At 43.0% G+C, this 20,572-nt stretch overlaps 1 protein-coding gene across 4 annotated transcripts in view; it reads left to right on the forward strand.

Annotated features, from left to right (window-relative positions):
* Positions 1–226: 226 nt before the first annotated feature.
* Positions 227–20,572, forward strand: part of LOC126469704 (coiled-coil domain-containing protein 177) — a 304,381-nt gene continuing 284,035 nt past the window's right edge. For 2 of the 4 annotated variants that reach the window (XM_050096884.1, XM_050096886.1), the window contains exon 1: positions 229–1,038. The gene's annotated coding sequence lies outside the window, so the exon portion shown is untranslated. Of the gene's footprint in view, positions 1,039–20,572 lie in introns of all 4 variants that reach the window. The other 2 variants (XM_050096880.1, XM_050096881.1) reach the window with 2 other exon arrangements.

Consider the following 20,572-nt stretch of genomic DNA (forward strand, 5'->3'; position numbering starts at 1 on the left):
ATTCATCTATTGTGTTCCATATAAATGACCACAAACCATATATACGAAAATTGAGAGTCCGAAGTACATGTGCAGGCTACCAATGTGACAGTGCCACATGTGGATTACTATGAAGTCATTTCTTCCGATATGTGGACAGTGACAGCACTGTGACGCGTCAGTGATTTTAATACACAGAAGTGCTTCACGGGCATGCGCACGAGTTGCCCATATGTGGCGACAGTATGATGTGATGGCTATGGTTTGTGAAGCGAACTTTATGAGTGACTTCGTACAATGTCACTTTTCTCTGTTTAATTATAATTAATCGTCTGTGAGTTACGTTCGTATTAAATAATTCCGTTAGATGAAAGCAAACGCTTGTTGATCGCTATTGATTTTTTGTCCGGTTCTCGCAGCAGTACCTGCAGTATTTCGTCCTTAACGCCACTGATTAAATAGTTACAGTATTGTTGAAACTATAAAGTGACATCGATTTTATTATAGCCTGTGATGTTTTGTAAATACGAAAGATTATGGCTCGAACTGTCAAACGCAATTCAACGGTAAGATGACATCGGATCATCTCTGTAATTTCCAGCGAATAAGCAGTTTGTTATGATGCTCACCGGCTGTAGGAAATGTGCGTTGTGTTTGTATTTGGGAGATTGCACAAAGAGACTTCCGCACGGTTGGGGCTATGCACCTTATTTAGAAGGGCTCTTAACGTTATTTTTACTTTGATGTGAATGTAATTTAGAACGTAGTGTAAGTATTTCCGCAAAATTTAGGCAGTTCTTGTTGTATTGCCCCAGAAGCTGTCACTGAACTGAGGAACAGAAAATAACAAGTCCAGACGAATTTTTGGATTAGACCGGAACAGATAAAAGGTTATGAAAAATGAAATAGTAATGCCAGCATCCCCCACGAAAATTATGCCAGAATGTTGCTTGAGAATGACTCAGTTGAAGCTTGTAGCAGCAGTAGCTTTCACGCGTTATATTATATGGAATTTCAATCACGACGCACCGGACGCCGGAACTGCTGAGGGACTTTGTGGTGAGTGTGTAAGTTTCAGTTTTTTGGTAGAAATGTCAGCACAGTAGGGCTATTAGCAAAGACATGAGAACCGGGAGAAAAATTTAGTATGTGCACGGTCAAAATTGACCAGTTTGCGAGTATTATGAAATGTGGTCACCGAATTCTAGTATAGAGCCCGAACAATTTCGTAACTTGTAACTAGAGCTACCGCACAAGTAGTAATGCTTATGTATCATTAGCTTCAGCAGCTGTTTACACCATTCTTCACAACTAGTGTTCATCAGTGTAGTTATCATAAGAACCGTGCAATGTTTGTTCCCTATCAATTCATAAAATGAGACATGGAGCATTTCACATGGAAAAAGGTATCTCCGATCATTATTCATAACTAAGGCGATTCCTTTGTAAGGAATTAGAACTTATGCCTCTAACCTGCGATCTTTGAGAGGCAAGCTTGTTTTATGTAGTGGATCATGTGCTCTTCCCCCCCCCCCCCCCTTTTTTTTTTTTCTTTCTTTGTAACGACTTTTGTAATTTGTTCTGAATCAACCGACTTGGTAATGGATTATTGTGCTCCTTGCCTGATTGAGCGGATTTGAATCCTCCAACGCAGACATGTATACAAGAATTTTCGCTTTTATAATGTCACAACTGAGGCCTTTGTCAGTTGTAAACTGTCTATGGTATATGAAACTGCAACCTCGTTGTTTTAACTGAGAGTTTATGTGTTTCATTTTCGTATATGACTCTGGACTGCAATCCTTGAAGTGAATTTACTTCGTGTTGTAATTAATAGGAAGTCTTGGATGGATTGTGCACAGTGAGAGGACAGGCTAATAAGCACTTCTTGGTTAGGCTTTGAATGTCTTGTTGCTCTTCAGAGTATTACATTATATATATGCAGTTTTTTGTTGTTGGATATTTCTGTCATGTAAGCAAGTGATCAGAATAGTACATGACATTAATTGACACAGGTTTATGCCAAATTTCGTGGAAAGTGAAATGTTGTCACAGAGAGTGTATTCCAGTGTGGTATATCTCAATTCAACGAACTTGCATGAAAGACTGAGCAATATAGTATAAATAAAAATTAGAAAAGTGCATGTAACTATCTGCATTTGTATTATATTTTCTTAGCTTCAGGGTACAAAACACTAAACTAACCCTTGGTCTCCATTTTAAGTGCTGGTAAGCTTCCAAGAAAAAGTCAAAGCAGCAGATGACAAACACGAGCTATTCTGATATGACTCGAGTGTGTTCCACAGCTCATACTCCTATAAGAGCTGGAGTGAATTAGTTCTTTCTGTCACTATAATTTATTACAGTAATGACTTGTATTCTGTATTATCTCCACTAGTTTTTTCTCTAGGCAACTGTAACACATCTTAATATAATATGTTTGAATTAGGGCCTATGGCGAATAAAAATTAAATTACAATTATGTGGTTGACAACATCAGAGATTGCAGTGCACAGGTCTGTTTTGCTAGATTTTTGGTAAATTTATAATCTCTTCATAGTATTGTTTATAATAAGGGCAGTTAACATGTATTTTTGTGTTGGAATGGAAAGTACAGTCTGACAGCCATGTTCTTGCTCTTTGGCAGGACTTCTCTATGCACCAGTGCCAGACATATTTCCCTAACTTTTCTTTAATTCTGTTTTCCATAAAATAAAAATTATTAATAGTAACAGATTTTCTGTAGCTTATCTTAAATGTTTAATACAATTCATTTCAAAGACTATGATCCATTTCTTTTCTTATCCTTGTGCAATCTGAACAGACTAATGACCCTTGTCTGTGATGAGGCATTAAACCCAGCCTCCCTTATTTTCTAAAAGTAGTGCACTTTTCTTTTTGTGTTACAATAAATTTCAAATTCTGTAAGAACAGTGCTCTCAGCTTTGGGTCGACAGAAGCGTCCGATCCAACGTGTCGGCTTTGACCCGTGACGTAAGGGTGTTGTGTGTGACGTCATGACGGCATGGAGTTTGGTTTGAGTGTGGCTGTCTCCAGTTCTGTTTTATCTTATTTTATTTACTTTTCTGATCTGTTCGTTCTATCTCGTGAGATTTTTTTTTTTTAATTTAAAAACACTTATTACTTATTTTAATTATCTGTTTCCTCGAATTTCTGTTTTAGTTTATTATATTTATCTTTCTGACCTGTTCGTTCTACCCCGTGAGATTTTTTTTTTAAAAACACTAATCAGCTACTGAAGCATCTTTATCTTCTATGGGTTGCAGGGGTTACGACCCCTGGGGAGGTGGGTGGGTATTCACGCATGGCTGTCTTCACTTACACGTTGTAGCTACGCAAGGCGTCTAAATTTGTTTATATTTAGTTTGCCCCCCACCCAAAACACCTCATTTCCCGCGCTTGTCCCGTTAGTGTCATTAGACTTCTTGTGGAAAGTGTGTGTGTGTGTTTTTGTTTCTGCCATATTTGTGACGTCATGGGTCAAAGCAGACGGGTGGGATCGGACGCTTCCGTATTTCCTCAGCTTTAATTACTTGCACTACTTGGTTGACAGTTGACAGTTGACAGACACATGAATTTTGTGAAGTGATACACATGGGGAAGAAATAATGAGACGTGTATGTATGACTAAATGCCGTACAAAAGGAATTTTTTAGTTGAAGTGGTTGTTCTCCATATTGTGTAAATGCTGCTGTGAGGATCTTCGGTTTTACTCTCAATTCACAGGACAAAGCAGACATGGGGTTTCAGTAAGTTAAATTAATTCCACTTCCCCTCTCAATAATTGTCCTTGACAGATGAAAAGCTTTGTGTTTGTAATCAACGTTAAGACTTTGAATCACTTATAAAATGCAGCACTGCTTAAAAATACTTTACAAATAGCATACTGAACCTGGGAACAGATAGAGGTCTGTCATGTAGTGTTTTCTCACTTGCAAATGAAATAATGACAAGGGAATGGGGATGGGTTTACACCGTAGTACTAATAGCAATAATAATAATAATAATGTGTGGAATAAATTGTATGTAATTTGTGGTAAGAGTTGGAGCCGAAAGCATTACTATAACATTTGTTATAGTTGCAATCATAAAAAGGCACAATAACAAATACAAAATGTGAAATTAAATTAAGTGAAACCCCTAAAGCTTTTTGAGATCAAACCAGGTGTGAGACAAGGAGATGGATTGTCCCCATTACTGTCAAATAGAGTTAAAAAAAAAGTCGTGGACTGGAAGAAAAGCACAATAATTTATTTATTTTTCAGCCTTGGATCATTTTTGGTAGTGATATTGGACACATCAAGATATACACAGGTGTGTTACAAAGTATTTGGTATTTACATAAAAGCACAGACATATAAAACTGTTTGATATTTGTAAGAGAGATTAGGAGTTTACACCATACCAAATAAAATTACACATATCGGACTGAGTTAAAAAGAATATATACAATTATGCATACATACAGTGAAAGGACACTGCCTCTATATATTTTTTACTCGGAGTTTGAAGATGAATCTCTAAGTTAAGAATTTTGTATACTTGCATCTAAGAAACTCATTGACACTGTTAAACTTGCCTCTAAGAACTCCTTTATACTGTAACAACAAGCTGAGACCAGGTGTGACTTTAGTTTTTGCTTGAAAGCCGACAGTGTTTTTAAGTTCTTGATACTGCTTGGAAGTTTGTTATATAATATACATCCAGCTATTTTAAGTCTACTTGAACACATGTGACAGTTATCCTTACACCTAGTGCCATATTTATGTATACTTTCGTTCGTCAAAGCTGTACAGTTTATTTTTAGGTACATAATTGCTTCATATACATACAGAGCAGGCACTGTCGATATTTGCAGTTTATTTCTACATGACTGTCTTGGAGACAGATTTCCAGTGCACCTAATCACTTTGTTTTGGAGTTTAAGTGGTATACATATGTCTGTATTAGCTGCACTACCCCACAGAGGTATACAATAACTGATATGTGGTTAAGTTAGACCATAATACATGAATTAAAAAAAAAAAAAATCATAATTGGAAGAAAAGGGGTAAGCTGAGAATTGTTGGCTTGGCTTTTGCAGTCGGTCTTGTCATCTTAAGTTGAATCTGTAGACGATACAACAATAAAGATAAATCTCACAGGATACAGCTTCAAAAGCAGGCGTATATGCATCTTTTGAGAGAAAAAAGAAAAGAATATTGCGACACGAAGGAGGCACTGAAATATATGGAAATTAGTTATAGAAGTATAGAAAAGGCTACAATATTTAAATGATTAGGCCAAATAAAACAACAAACAACTTAGACAAGTAAGCTAACGTGGTAAGGACAAGGACAGTGAAAGTTGATTTTCTATTAACAAAAACCTTTTACAATAAGAAATCTTTATCAGTAACAAAACTCCAGGACTAAAACACTGTCATTAGATCAGAACGCTATTTGTTAAATGCAGCCGATTACTTAGCTGATACAGAAAATAAAAAAAGGGAAATAGTCAGGAAAATCTTTGGACAATAACACTACAATGTGAAATGAGAATTTATAAGTAATAAATAAGTTAATGAAAGAATAGATCAAATATTAGACTCAATGTGGAAGAGATGAGTTGTATTCAATGCGCACCTAAAAAGGTTACATAAAGTAACAACAAAAAGATTGACTTTTTGACAGGAACCTAAAACATGAATTGTGTAGGTCTCAGAAATTAATGCAGACATAAGCAAAATGAAATTAATGGAGGAAGAAATAGAAAAAAGAGAGAAATTCATAGCAATTATTTTTTTTCTTCAAAGTTTCCAGGAGCAAACGAAGAAAATACAGGTGTAAATCAAACAATGGAAGATCCAGGGTGGCTTGTAACAATACCAGAGAGAGAAAGTTGCTAGCGGAGATGCTGAGTCGTGATAGGCACAATAAAAAACTTCACACACTCATAGCTTTCGGCCATTAAGGCCTTTGTCAGCAGTACACACACACACACACACACACACACACACCAGTGCATGATGAGATTGGCAACTGGGTGGGGGTAAGGAGGAGGCTGGGGCAAGGAGGGGGAGGGATAGTATGGTGGGAGTGGCAGACAGTGAAGTGTTGCAGTTTAGACAGAGGGCAGGAGAGAAGGGGGAGGGGGTAAGTAGCGTAAAGGAGAGAATTAAAAATAAGAAGACTGGCTGTGGCACTGAAATGACGGCTGTGTAGTGCTGGAATGGGAACAGGGAGGGACTGGATTGGTGAGGACAGTGACTAACGAAGGTTGAGGCCAGGAGGGTTACGGGAATGTAGGATGTATTGCAGGGAAAGTTCCCATCTGTGCAATTCGGAAAAGCTGGTGTTGGTGGGAAGGATCCATATGGCACAGGCTGTGAAGCAGTCGTTGAGATGAGGGGTATCTTGTTTGGCAGCGTGTTCAGCAACAGGATGGCCCACTTGTTTATTGGCCACAGTGGCCGTTCATGCGGTCAGAGAGCTTGTTGGTTGTCATGCCTGCATAGAATGCAGCACAGTGGTTGCAGCTTAGCTTGTAAATCACATGACTGCTTTCACAGGTAGCCCTGCCTTTCATGGGATAGGTGGTGATAGTGACCGGACTGGAGTAGGTGGTGGTAGGAGGATGTATGGAACAGGTCTTGCATCTAGGTCTATTACAAGGGTATGAGCCTTGAGGTAATGGATTGGGAGCAGGAGTTGTGTAAGGATGGACGGGTATATTGTGTAGGTTTGGTGGATGGCAGAATACCACGGTAGGAGGGGTGGGAAGGATAGTGGGTGGGACATTTCTCATTTCAGGGTACGACGACAGGTAATAGAAACCCTTGCGGAGAATATAATTCAGTTGCTCCAGTCCCGGATGGTACTGAGTTATGAGGGGAATGCTCCTGTGTGGCCAGACTGTGGGACTTTGGGAGGTGGTGGGAGACTGGAAAGATAAGACACGGGAGATTTGTTTTTGTACAAGGATGGGAGGATAATTATGATCAGTGAAGGCTTCAGTGAGACCATAGGTGTATTTAGAGAAGGACTGCTCGTCACTGCAGATGCAACGACCACGGGTGTCTAGGCTGTACGGAAGGGACTTTTTGGTATGGAATGGGTGGCAGCTGTCGAAGTGGAGGTATTGCTGGTGGTTAGTAGGTTTGATATGGACGGAGGTGCTGATGTAGCCATCTCTGAGGTGGAGGACAACATCTAAGAAGGTGGTTTGTTGGGTTGAGTAGGACCAGACGAAGCAAATGGAGGAAAAGTTGTTGAGGTTCTGGAGGATGTGAATAAGGTCTCGTCACCTTCAATCCGGATAGCAAAGATGTCATCAATGAATCTGAACCAGGTGTAGTATAGAAAGAGGAAATAAAAGAACAACATATGGAAAGAATGGACAGACTACTGGAAAGAAGACACTAATTATTTCATGTGACCCTCAATAGGCCAAACCAATAAGACTAATGTTGCCATTATCCCATTACAGCAACAGACAATGTCAGACATTATTAATTAAATTAATAAATACAAATATGCAAAGGTTTAGTTATCAGAAATTACTTCATTATATTAAAATAAGTGAATCCATTCATCTCACTGACTGGGTGACAAACCAGTCATGCTATAAGACGACAATAAAAATTTGAGTTTAAAAATGCTGTAGAAAATTAACCCCTGCCCAGAATGGTATCAAATTTGGACATATTATTGACGGAGGAGAAAACATTATGGAAACAAAAAATTTGTTCACTAGATGGCACAGTGTCATAATGTAAATATGTTTGGCTACAAATGATGGATGAATTGTGATATGACGGCTATGGTGAGAGTTGCACATAAAATAATTGGTACTGTGCAATTGCACAGTACCAATTATTTTATGTGCAACTCACACCACATCCATCATAATTCTGAAGGTGGCAGGGGTAAAATACAGGGAGCAAAAGGCTATTTACAATTTGTACAGAAACCAGATGGCAGTTGTAAGACACGAGGGACATGAAAGGGAAGCAGTGGTTGGGAAGGGAGTGAGACAGGGTTGTAGCCTCTCCCCGGTGTTACTCAGTCTGTATATTGAGCAAGCAGTGAAGGAAACAAAAGAAAAATTTGGAGTAGGTATCAAAATCCATGGAGAAGAAATAAAAACTTTGAGGTTCGCCGATGACATTGTAATTCTGTCAGTGACAGCAAAGGACTTAGAAGAGCAGTTGAATGCAATGGATAGTGTCTTGAAAGGAGGATATAAGATGAACATCGTTGTTGTTGTTGTGGTCGTCAGTCCTGAGACTGGTTTGATGCAGCTCTCCATGCTACTCTATCCTGTGCAAGCTCCTTCATCTCCCAGTACCTGCTGCAACCTACATCCTTCTGAATCTGCTTAGTGTATTCACCTCTTGGTCTCCCTCTATGATTCTTACCCTCCACGCTGCCCTCCAATGCTAAATTTGTGATCCCTTGATGCCTAAGGACATGTCCTACCAACCGATCCCTTCTTCTAGTCAAGTTGTGCCACAAACTTCTCTTTTCCCCAATTCTATTCAATACCTCCTCATTAGTTACGTGATCTACCCACCTAATCTTCAACATTCTTCTGTAGCACCACATTTTGAAAGCTTGAAAGATGAACATCAACAAAAGCAAAACGAGGATAATGGAATGTAGTCGAATTAAGTCTGGTGATGCTGAAGGAATTAGATTAGGAAATGAGACTCTTACAGTAGTAAAGGAGTTTTGCTATTTGGGGAGCAAAATAACTGATGATGGTCGAAGTAGAGAGGGTATAAAATGTAGACTGGCAATGGCAAGGAAAGCGTTTTTGAAGAAGAGAAATTTGTTAGCATCGAGTATAGATTTAAGTGTCAGAGAGTCGTTTCTGAAAGTATTTGTATGGAGTGTAGCCATGTATGGAAGTGAAACATGGAAGATAACTAGTTTGGACAAGAAGAGAATAGAAGCTTTCGAAATGTGGTGCTACAGAAGAATGCTGAAGATTAGATGGGTAGATCGTATAACTAATGAGGAGGTATTGAATAGGATTGGGGAGAAGAGAAGTTTGTGGCACAACTTGACTAGAAGAAGGGATCGGTTCGTAGGACATGTTCAGAGGCGTCAAGGGATCACCAGTTTGGTATTGGAGGGCAGCGTGGAGGGTAAAAATCGTAGAAGGAGACAAAGAGATGAATACACTAAACAGATACAGAAGGATGTAGGTTGCAGTAGGTACTGGGAGATGAAGAAGCTTGCACAGGATAGAGTGGCATGGAGAGCTGCATCAAACCAGTCTCAGGACTGAAGACCACAACAACAACAACAACTACTACTGTGCAATGTGGCACTGTTAGTTAGGCAGGTCCAGCCACCACAGCAAGGTCGTACCACATTGGTTGGAAGAAGTATGTTTTTAATTGTCCTGGGGCCAAAAACCATATAACAAGAAACATGACATAATTTTTAATTGCCTTGCGCCAAAAATGCATAAAAAGCAAATTGATGCCAGTTTCTAATTGCCATGAGACTGGAGCAAGACATGCTCAATATACTGTCAATCATTTTCTGGCTCAAGCTGAATTCGAGAAACAGCACATCCTACAGCAGATCGGAGACATGTTCAGAATATGTTGCACAGTGTGTGCCTTCAATTCTGCTTCTTTTGTAATTGGAGCACTGAACACAGCATCTTTCAGAGGACCTCACAGCCAGAAGTCTCCAGATTAAGATCAGGTGATTTTCACAGCCAGGCTGTAGGGAAATGATGGCTGCTAAGTCTAGTATTTCCAGAATGCTCCTGCATCAGCTGCTCCACTGGCTGTACAATGTGTGGAGGAGCACTATCTTGCATAAAATGATCCTACCCACACATCCACGCTGTTGAAGGATTGGAATGATGTTGGTGAGCAAAAGACTATAATAGCGTTTACCAGTGACTGTACGGGTCACAGGACCCATCTCCTCGAGGGGGGGGGGGGGTGATGACGACTTGTATTCAACATATTAACTCATTTGTGAAGTAATCGGGTGTTTGAAGTTGTTTTATACATGGGAGTTTGAGTCTTTAAAGAATTTGGGATTTACTGGTGTCATTTTATTCATTCATTTACAAGCAAACCATATTCTCCAGATTTTGTGGGGACAGGGGTTGTGGGGGGGGGGGGGGGGGGAGAGAGGGAGAGAGAGAGAGAGAGAGAGAGAGAGAGAGAGTGTGTGTGTGTGTCTGCCTGCCTGCCTGCCTGCCTGCCTGCCTGTCTGTCTGTCTGTCTGTCTGTCTGTCTTACAGTGACCATCTTCATACACTGGGACGGCAGGAGGGTCATAGTGGAAGAGTGAGTCAAGTTTGAGCAGCCGTGTCCAAGCTACCTTGTGGATAACATGCCAAGGAGGCTCCAAGAATATTACAGCATGTGGGAATAGGCAGCACATATTGAATGTTACACAGCAGCAAATTTTGATTTGTGACAAGTGTGTATTTTCAAACATACTGTTTTTATTTTTGTTATTGTTTAATTTTTATTTCACAATAAAATTGTTTTAATTTATTCTTTTCCTCCCTTTCCTTTTCTAGTTTTTCTACAGAATCACCATGGTTATATGGGTTTTTGACAATGTTAGTGACAAGTGGTGGCAGGGTTCCCTCCCAGACACCACCACTCCCCCCCACCCCCCACCATTGGGACAGAATCTGTGTACCCATGTGTCGGCGTCCAGATAAGATCTCATGTTGAGGTTTATGTTTCCTACATATTTGTGATGTGAGTATCTGAGGCGGGGTTGGTTTTAATTTCATAAGTGTTATTCTTTCATTACCTGTTCCTCTTTAATCAAAGACGTAGGTGGTGCAAAACGTTTTGACCTATTTATTTTCACTTCTCACTGTCCCTCAAAGTTGAGCCACTGTACACTCTGGCTTTATAATTTTAGCAAAGAGTCAAATATCCACTTCCACATGAAGAGAGGATTTTTAATATGACATTGTGAAGTCTGATTTCTGTTTTTCTCTCTGTGTGTGTCAGGCTTGGAACTTGTGAAACATGTCTATCTAAATATATAAAGCTTTTTACCTCCTTTATAATTTTATTCTTCAGTGCAGTTTTTACTCTTGAAAGACTTTCTGGTTGCAGAATCGCCTTTGTTACAGTTGTTGAAATTTTCGTATTATACTTTGTGAGAACGTTTTATAGTATATATGCAAATCTTTGTAAATCCTCTTTTCCATCAGCCATAAGTATCTGGTCATCTGTGAGTACTAACATTAATAACTTGATGTTTTTGTCAGTTTTTACACATGTGGATTAATCTTGATAATCTTATTCCGCATACTTGGTTCTTGTTAATATTAACAAGAACCACACAGCTGTGTTAAGGTGCAGTCATTATGTCATTACCATTTTTCTTCAGTGAACATCATCAGGTGGCACTGCCAATCGTCGACATAACAAATTCCCACAGAATTGTGCTGATATCATGATTCGAGGGGTCTAATAGTCTTTTGTAATATTGAAGGAACATTTTGGAAAACGACTGACACAGACACTAGTGTAGTTTGCATACCACGTTATCTTCCCTGCACACATTGTTCATTGTGCTAGTCCCAGGAAGTTCGTGGGGTGTTTGTGTGCTTGTCACATCCCACAATATGCCATCAATATTATGTAAGACGATGAGACGTGAGAATTTGTTGTAAAGACTGTTGACAGTGTCACCTAATGATGATTGTTGCATGAAACCAGTTGTCATATAATAAGTCTACTGTAATACATATGTGGTGATTTGTATTGATATTTCCGTACTCTGTTTCGCCCATCTGAATAGTAAATGATAGTAGTGATAGACTACATCCTTACCTTAGTCCCTAATTTCTATGGTTCCTGTATATTTTTCATGGTTGTAAAAACTTTTTTTGGATTGTCTAAACTATTTGGGACTTTGTTGTTTTCTCATATTTGCTACAACATAAGTATTTTGACTTCGTCATAATTTGTTTCGAGAGCTAAAAATAGTATCTTTTGGGATGGTTAAATTTCTTTATCTACGCTACTAATTGTGTAACCATAAATGTGGGATCTATGCTACAGTGTTACTTTCTAATTCTGCAGGACTTTTCATTGAGCTTCCATTCCACTATATTTTGCTTGCTCTTGTCTGTGAGAGTCCCTCTGATATTTGCAGATAGTCGTCTCCATTTTTCTGTGTAGTTTTCTAGTCATTGGATATTGTTCCATCAGCCCAACTAACATTAAAATAGTTGAACTAATCCAAGATGTAATCATTGTCTTATATTTCCATAACTCCATCAGTACTACACCAGCATTTTCGTTTTTCATGTTCTTTAATTTCGCCATAACCTGATACACTGTGATGACATTGTATTGCTTGTCTACTTTGTGTAATAACAATAATAGGTTGTAATTGTGAAGCTTGTCTTGATCATGTTTGTGTAATATTTTTTCAGCTAACAGAGCTGCGTGTTGATAGTCATTGAAGGTGATGTCCTGTACTTTGTTGATGCTTTTGTTGTAGATATAGTAAATGTACAGGGTGTTACAAAAAGGTACGGCCAAACTTTCAGGAAACATTCCTCACACACAAATAAATAAAAGATGTTAGGTGGACATGTGTCCGGAAACGCTTAATTTCTATGTTAGAGCTCATTTTAGTTTCATCAGTATGTTCTTCCACCTACGCTCAATGGAGCACATTATCATGATTTCATAGGGGATAGTCTAACCTGTGCTGCTAGAACATGTGCCTTTACAAGTACGACACAACATGTGGTTCATGCACGATGGAGCTCCTGCACATTTCAGTCGAAGAGTTCGTACGCTTCTCAACAACAGAGTCGGTGACCGATGGATTGGTAGAGGCGGATCAGTTCCATGGCCTCCACGCTATCCTGACCTCAACCCTCTTGACTTTCATTTATGGGGGCATTTGAAAGCCCTTGTCTACGCAACCACGGTACCAAATGTAGAGACTCTTCGTGATCTTATTGTGGACGGCTGTGATAAAATACGCCATTCTCCAGGGCTGCATCAGCGCATAAGGGATTCCGTGTGACGGAGGGTGGGTGCATGTATCCTCGCTAACGGAGGACATTTTGAACATTTCCGGTAACAAAGTGTTTGAAGTCACGCTTGTACGTTCTGTTGCTGTGTGTTTCCATTCCATGATTAATGTGATTTGAAGAGAAGTAATAAAATGAGCTCTATCATGGGAAGTAAGCATTTCCGGACACATGTCCACATAACATAATTTTCTTTCTTTGTGTGTGAGGAATGTTTCCTGAAAGTTTGGCTCTACCTTTTTGTAACACCCTGTAGATTGACTAGTGGTACTGACATTTTGACTTCTGTCAAAGTTTGTTTGGAATCCATTAAATCATGAATCGCTGTCTACTCACCTTCATAATTTATGAAAGAGAAAGCTTACAAAATCTTCGCTGTACTGATAAAGGAGCAAATGCCTTCAACCTGGGACCAGGTAGGATCGATAGACTGAACAGAGAAGAGCGGCATCTATTGTCATGAGTTGGTTTAGTATATGCAAGTGTCTCAGGAAGATGCATATGGAACTCCAGAGGAAGACACTACAAGAGAGGTATTGTTCCTCACAGTCTGATTTATTGTAAGAATTCCATTTATAAAAGTGTTAGCCAACATTTTACCACCTCCTACATATATATTGCAAAAAGGTCTTGAAGGGAAAACTACAGAGATTTGAGTTCACATTGAGGTGTACCACCAGTCATTCTTTTTGCAAACCATTTCTGACTGAAACAGGAAAGGTGGGAAGTTACTGTGTTAAATAAATTACCATCCTCCATTCACTGTAATGTCACTCACAAAGTGTAGGTACAGATGTAAATGTAATTAAGCCGAGATAACTTTGTGGAAATTGTGACTTCAGGGAAGCAGTTTGACCATGGTTACAGAATAAATTTTCATCTTAAGAACTTGTCCAAGAACACTGTGTTCCCTCAGGGGGTTCACAACTCTTTTGTGAATATGTGCTCAGCTACCATGGGTCCCCAGCCTTTGCAGCATTACTATCTTTCTTTACTGCAAGCTGATACTTCCACTAACCCTTACCTCCTCTGCCTCTCCATCAGATGGTCTGCTTCATGCAGATACTGTTTGGACGTGGTTTATGATTGGGACTCAAATTTCCATGTCCAGTGTATTCTAAGACTTTTCATTAAATAAACATATGGTCCCCATTGATGAACCCGACATGCTACCAATTTTCAAAATCCTCCAGAAGTGCAGATTGTGCAGGGAAGGTCGCCCAGTGTGATGTATGCTCTGTCTTTGTGACTTCCCATCTTTACACCTTTCCTTTCAATAAACAAATATACCCAAATTGCAGCACGGTAGCCATCACATTGTAGGGCAGGGTTGTCAAGCACCCGCATGATGCTAACCTCTGGGCCACCAGCACAACGCAGGGGTCACACTGTTGGTGCCTGAGCTGAAAACTCCTCATGCATGCCAAGAAGTATGTGCTCGTTGTGACTGGGGCATGGGGACTCTGAGCAATGGATTACTGGCCAGGTAGCTGTTGCTGAGGCAGGGTGGTGCCCATGGGGAGGGCCCACATTTAGAGTGGATGGCACAATGGCAGACGAGCCACAAATGAAGTGGATGAAGTTATCTTCTGTTAGTGGCTATACGACCCCAGCCGTCTGTATGAAAGGACAGTACTCCTTTAATGCAGAGAGATACAACCCTAAAATGTTCTCTTCCCTGCCTATGTCGTGGGAGGAACATAGGGCTGAGTAGCACGCAGAGCAATACTCCCCACAGTACTTGGTTTGTACAAAGACTGATGGCGATTCCTTCTTGGCCACAAAGTCTTATTCTCTGTAGAGAACTAAGAAGATAAACTTTGGGAAGTGGTAGCCATCTCTGAAATGAAAAGTAGGTCAATTTTGATCAAAACAGCATCCCCTGCCCAGTCACTGGCTCGTGTGTAACAAGCTGAGTGGCGTACCAGTGACTGTCACTCCCCATAATAGTTGAAATTTTGTTCAGGGCATCATTTTCCTTGGAGACCTGCTGTTAGTCTGATAATGAGATACACGTGAACTCTTAGTGTCAGGTTGTACACTTTGTCTATCATGTACATAGTGGGCCAAAGGGTAATAGGGTTGCTACAGGTGCCTTCATGTTGGCCTTTGAGAGCGATTCATTGCCTGGAAAGGTCAAGGTGACGGAATACAGGGTGTACATAAAGTTTGGGAACACTTTCAATTATTTACTGCAGAATAACCAAACATTATACAGATGTCATACATATGTCATTTTGAAGAGAAACCCTGAATGGGTTTTTTCATGTATACTGCCACAGCGTAGTATGGTAATTTGCTGATAGTCAGTGCTAGTCACAAACATTGAGAGTTCAGGTGCGGAGCGAGCTTTCTGTGTGTTGGAGTTCAACAAAAACAAGTGTGCTACAGCTGTTCAACAGATGTTTAGAACCAAGTACAGTAAGAAGCCACCAACAAGGAAGGCCATTTACCACTGGCACAACAAATTCATTACGATGGGTTGCTTGTGTGCAGTAAAGAGAAGCGGACATCCCGGTGTGGGTGAAATGAATGTGGAGCACGTATGAGAGACATTAATAAGGAGTCCAAAGAAATTGGTGTGTCGTGCATCCCGTGAACTCGAAATGGCTCCAGTGAAGCTGTCTATGAAACCATTCTAATTGAAGTTAGTAAAGAAGCTCAATGATGACAACAAAGACAGGCATTTCGATTTTTGTTCACAGTTGCAACACTTGAATGAGGATGGGGATGGCATTGTTGATCGCTTAATTTTTAGCAACAAAGCCACTTTTCACACTAATGGGAAAGTGAAGAGGCATAATTGTCGACTCTGGGGTACAAAGCATCCACACGAATGCATTGAATTTGAGCATGATTCCCCAAAGGTAAATGTTTTGTGTGCATTGTCATGTCGAAAACTGTATGGGCCATTCTTCTTTGCAGAGAACACTGTCACTGGATATTCCTACTTGGACATGTTGCAGCAATGGCTGATGCCTCAAATGTAGTTGGACACTCCATTCATCTTTCAGCAGGATGGGGCTCCACCCCATTTTCATGGTCAAGTGCTTGGGTACCTGAACATGGAGCTGCCACATCGATGGATCAGCCATGCCAGAGAAGGGGACAGCTGTTTCATGAAATGACCTCCCAGATCACCAGATCTCACTCTGTGTGACTTTTTTCTATGGGGACACATTAAAGATCTCATGTGTGTACCGCCTCTACCAGCCGTAGTCGACAATGCCATGCTGGGACGGGTATGGCAAGAATTCAATTACCGTATTGATGTCTGCCGGGCCGCTCATGGTTTGCATATCAAATGTTTGGAAAAAAAAAACCCTTTCAGGGTTTCTCTTCAAAATTCAATATGTATGACATATGTACAATGTTTAGTTCTTTTGCAATAAATAATTGAGTGTTCCCGGAGTTCATGTACACCCTGTACTGATGCGATGTGAAACTGTATGTCCCCTCCCCCCCCACATGTGGTGCTTAAAGTGTCTGAAATTTGGGCACATGACTTCATGTTGCAACACTAGCCCCATATGCAGAGATTGCAGATGACAGCTGCATGCGAATGCTCCTTGTGCCCCTTCTTCCGTCTGTGTCAACCGAGGAAAGCACTATTCTCCCTGGTCACCAGATTGCACTGTTTTCCATAGAGCAGAAAATACAAGAGTGTAAGACTGTGGATTTATCAAGAGGCCAAGAAAAGTACGAGCACCCAGCATGTAAAACAATGTCATATGTCACAGCTATGATGATGTTGCCCTTTTTGGTGACTGTACACCTGGCCGTTGCACCCCCTGCAGTAGGCCCTCAGAGCTGCTTAACCATGCCTGCCCCCTGATGGTTGAGGGCTCCCCTCTTGCTGCTTCCCCCACACTTACTTTGGGATCAATGGCTTCCCACCCACCAGGGACATTGGTCCCCTCCTCCCAGTCAGAGACAAATCACCTTCCTCCGGCTTCTCCCACAAGGAAGTGGTCTCTCAGGACACTTGCCTCCAAGATTTCTGCTGGTCTACAGACACCAGCCAGTGGCTGGAGGAGCTATAGGCTGCTGGTCGCAGGGCTTCACGATCCTCATCTTTACCTGAAACTGATTTAGGGAAGCACTCCAAATTATTTAAAGAGAGAAAATTGAGGAAAAGTCCTTTCAGAAGGAGGACAGTCAGGTGGCCCCCCACACCACCAGATCTAGCCTGTTCCACTTCTGTGGCTGAGGCAGAGATTCTGGCAGCACCACACAATGGAATCCAAAACCTATGTATATTGATGCCACAACACCTCAGCCAGTGGAAACAAGTGATCGTAAGGCATAACCTGCCTCCTTGGGCTGTTGATGGCCTTACTGTACATCGGCAGCATTATTCTCCAGTGGAATTGGAGCACCTTTTTTTTGTCATCTGACTGAGCTACGACATCTTTTAAGCACTTCCCCTGCCTTCTGCACTGTTCTTCAGCAGGCATGGTTTCCAGCTACATTGGCCCCGGCCCTCTGCAGATACCGGGGATATTGTAAGAATCATGCTACCAATGACAAGGTGTCATATAGAGTTTGGATATACGTTCTATATGCACTCTATGTAGTGAGCTTCTGCCTCTTACTACACCTTTGGAGGCTGCAGCTGTTTGGGTAATGGCATTTCAGGATATTGCGATCTGCAATGTTTACCACCCTCCTGATGGTGAACTGTCTCAGAACATATTATTTGCATTGGTTTCTCAGCTCCCCCCACCTTTCCTGACCTTAGGTGCTTTCGATGCCCATAACCATTTGTGGAGTAGAATCATGATCACTGGCTGGGGTAAAGCAGTTGAATTTTTACTAGCACAACTTGACCTTTGCCTCTTGAATACTGGTACCCCCACATACTTCATTGTTGTGCGCAGAACTATCTCAGTCTTTGACCTTTCCATTTGCAGTCCTTGTCTTCTCCCCCCCCCCCTGTGGGGTAGTGATCACCTCTCAATCTTCCTGTCCCTCCCTCAGCATCACTCCCCTCGTCACCTCCCCAGATGGGCTCTCAACAGTGCTGAATGGGGTTCTTTCGCCTATGCTGTCAGCCTTGGCTCTCTCTCCCTCCCCCCTGCGGGTCCGGGGTAAGAATAGGCCCGAGGTATTCCTGCCTGTCGTACGAGGCGACTAAAAGGAGTTTCAACTGTTTCGGCCCTCCATGTCATGGTCCCCCTTGGGGTTTGACCTCCATTTTTCAAAATTCTACAGAAGTACGAGCCTTTTGGGGAAGGACACCTTACATGGTGTACCACTGGTCCTAAGTGCACTAAGACCTTGGCACTCAGCATTGCACTGGCGTTGTAACCATACCCACTATTCCTCAAATTGGGCCTAAACGCCTGATGGGTCGTCCCAGTTACGCCCATAGTGCATCTCCATCTGCACCAGCGATCATGATGGACTTTCCATGGCACCAGAAATCCAGCACGGTAGCCAGCCCGTTGTGGTGGGGTCGTCATGTACCCTCTAGGTTGTAGCCCCCTGACAACACAGGGATCGTACTGCTGATACCTGAGCTGCACCCTCCCCACGTCGGCCAAGGAGTAGATGCCCGTCTCCTTGGGGCATCAGGACTCCCGGCAATGGTCATCCTGCTAGGTGGCCCTTGCTGCGGCTGGGTGGCACCCGTGGGGAGAGCCCCTGGTCGGAGTGGGTGGTATCGGGGCGGACGTTTCGCAGATGAAACGTCAACATGTATCAGGTCGCCCTGCGGCCAAGTCTTTCAAAAGAAAAGGTACCGTTTCTAGTTCTGGTTCTCCTGCCCTTTCTCCCTTGGCCACTCCATGGGAGGAGGGACAGGCCCGCCGGCTTGGGGCGAAGTACTTCCCCCGCTATTTGGTCTGTTCTCGAACCGATGGGGGGACGTTCGCCACCTCCAAGCCCATGTTTTTTGTTCATCACATTGAGGACGTCTTCGGGGAAATTGAGGCTCTCAGCAAGATGCGTTCAGGGTCCGTTCTTATCAAGACCACCTCCGCCACACAGTCGGTGGCGCTCCAGGCGTGCGACCGCCTAGGGGACATCCCAGTATCCATTGTCCCACATCTGGCACTAAATAGGACGCAGGGGGTCATATTTCATCGTGACCTCCTGCTACAATCTGATGAGGAGCTCAGGGCCAACCTGGAGCGCCAAGGCGTGCATTTCGTCCGGCGAGTCCAGCGCGGCCCCAAAAACCGTCGCGTCGACACCGGGGCCTTTATCCTCGCCTTCGAGGGGGACGTTCTCCCGGAGAAGGTAAAGGTGATGTGCTACCGGTGTGACGTGCGACCTTACGTCCCGCCTCCTATGCGCTGTTTTAGGTGTTTGCGCTTTGGGCACATGTCGTCACGGTGTGAGGCTGAGCCCCTTTGTGGCGATTGCGGACGTCCTCTTCGTGAGGAACATACATGCACCCCACCACCTCGGTGCGTTAATTGTCCTGGCGTCCATTCGCCTAGATCCTCAGACTGCCCCGCATATCAGAAGGAGAAGAAGATACAAGAAATCAAAACTTTGGATCGGCTCTCTTATTCTGAGGCCCGGAAGAAGTACGACCGCCTCCATCCCGTGCCATTGACCACTTCGTTTGCCTCCGTTGTGTCCACTCCTTCCGCGGTATCCTCACCCCTATCCTGTCCCCCCTCCGCCTATCAGGGGGCTCTGCCTATGCCTCCCAAATCCCTCCCTTCCAAATCCTCCTCCCCCGTGGCCCCCACCCCCTCTGCCCCAGGGACCACCCTTCCTCCTCCTCCTCCTCCCCCCACGCCGCCTGAGAAGCGATCCTCTTCTCAGGCGTCCATCGGGGAAACGTTCCGGACCCCAGCTTCTGAGGTCCGGCGTTCCAAAACGGACCCTGCGCGTGAGGACCTTCTTCGGGTCCAGCCCACCATCCCTGTGCCTCTTCGGTCTTCCAAGAAGGCCTCCAAGAAGAAGTCTCTATCCCCCTCTCCACCCCGGCGCGTTTCGTCTGACGCTCCATCCGCAAGTCGCTGCTCCCGGCCGTCCTCAGTTTCGCCGGGACACTCTGCTGCCAGGCGCTCCGCCGGCCTTTCGTCGGCAAACAATGCGGCCCCTCCTACACAACCAGGGACAGCGGCCGCGGCTGGCGACGAGTTGATGGAACCGGATCCGCCTCCCGTCGGTTGTAGCGTTGTTCCCTCGCAACCTGGCCCTCCGCGGCCGTCGAGGTGACCAGCTCTTCCCCTGTCTCGTTCCCCCAACCTTTTGACTAGCGATGGCGTTGTTTCATTGGAACATAAGAGGTATTCGATCTAATCGGGAGGAATTACAACTGCTCCTCCGCCTGCACTGTCCGCTCGTCCTTGGTCTCCAGGAAACCAAGTTGCGCCCGACTGACCGTATTGCCTTTACCCACTATACCTCGGAGCGGTATGACCTCACCCCTGTGGACGGTATCCCAGCTCATGGTGGGGTCATGTTGCTCGTTCGGGACGATGTTTATTACCATCCCATCCCATTGACCACCCCACTCCAAGCAATAGCTGTCCGCATTATTCTTTCTGCTTTTACTTTTTCAGTTTGTACC

Source organism: Schistocerca serialis, chromosome 3 (assembly GCF_023864345.2).
Source record: "Schistocerca serialis cubense isolate TAMUIC-IGC-003099 chromosome 3, iqSchSeri2.2, whole genome shotgun sequence".
Classification (NCBI taxonomy): Eukaryota; Metazoa; Arthropoda; class Insecta; order Orthoptera; family Acrididae; genus Schistocerca; species Schistocerca serialis.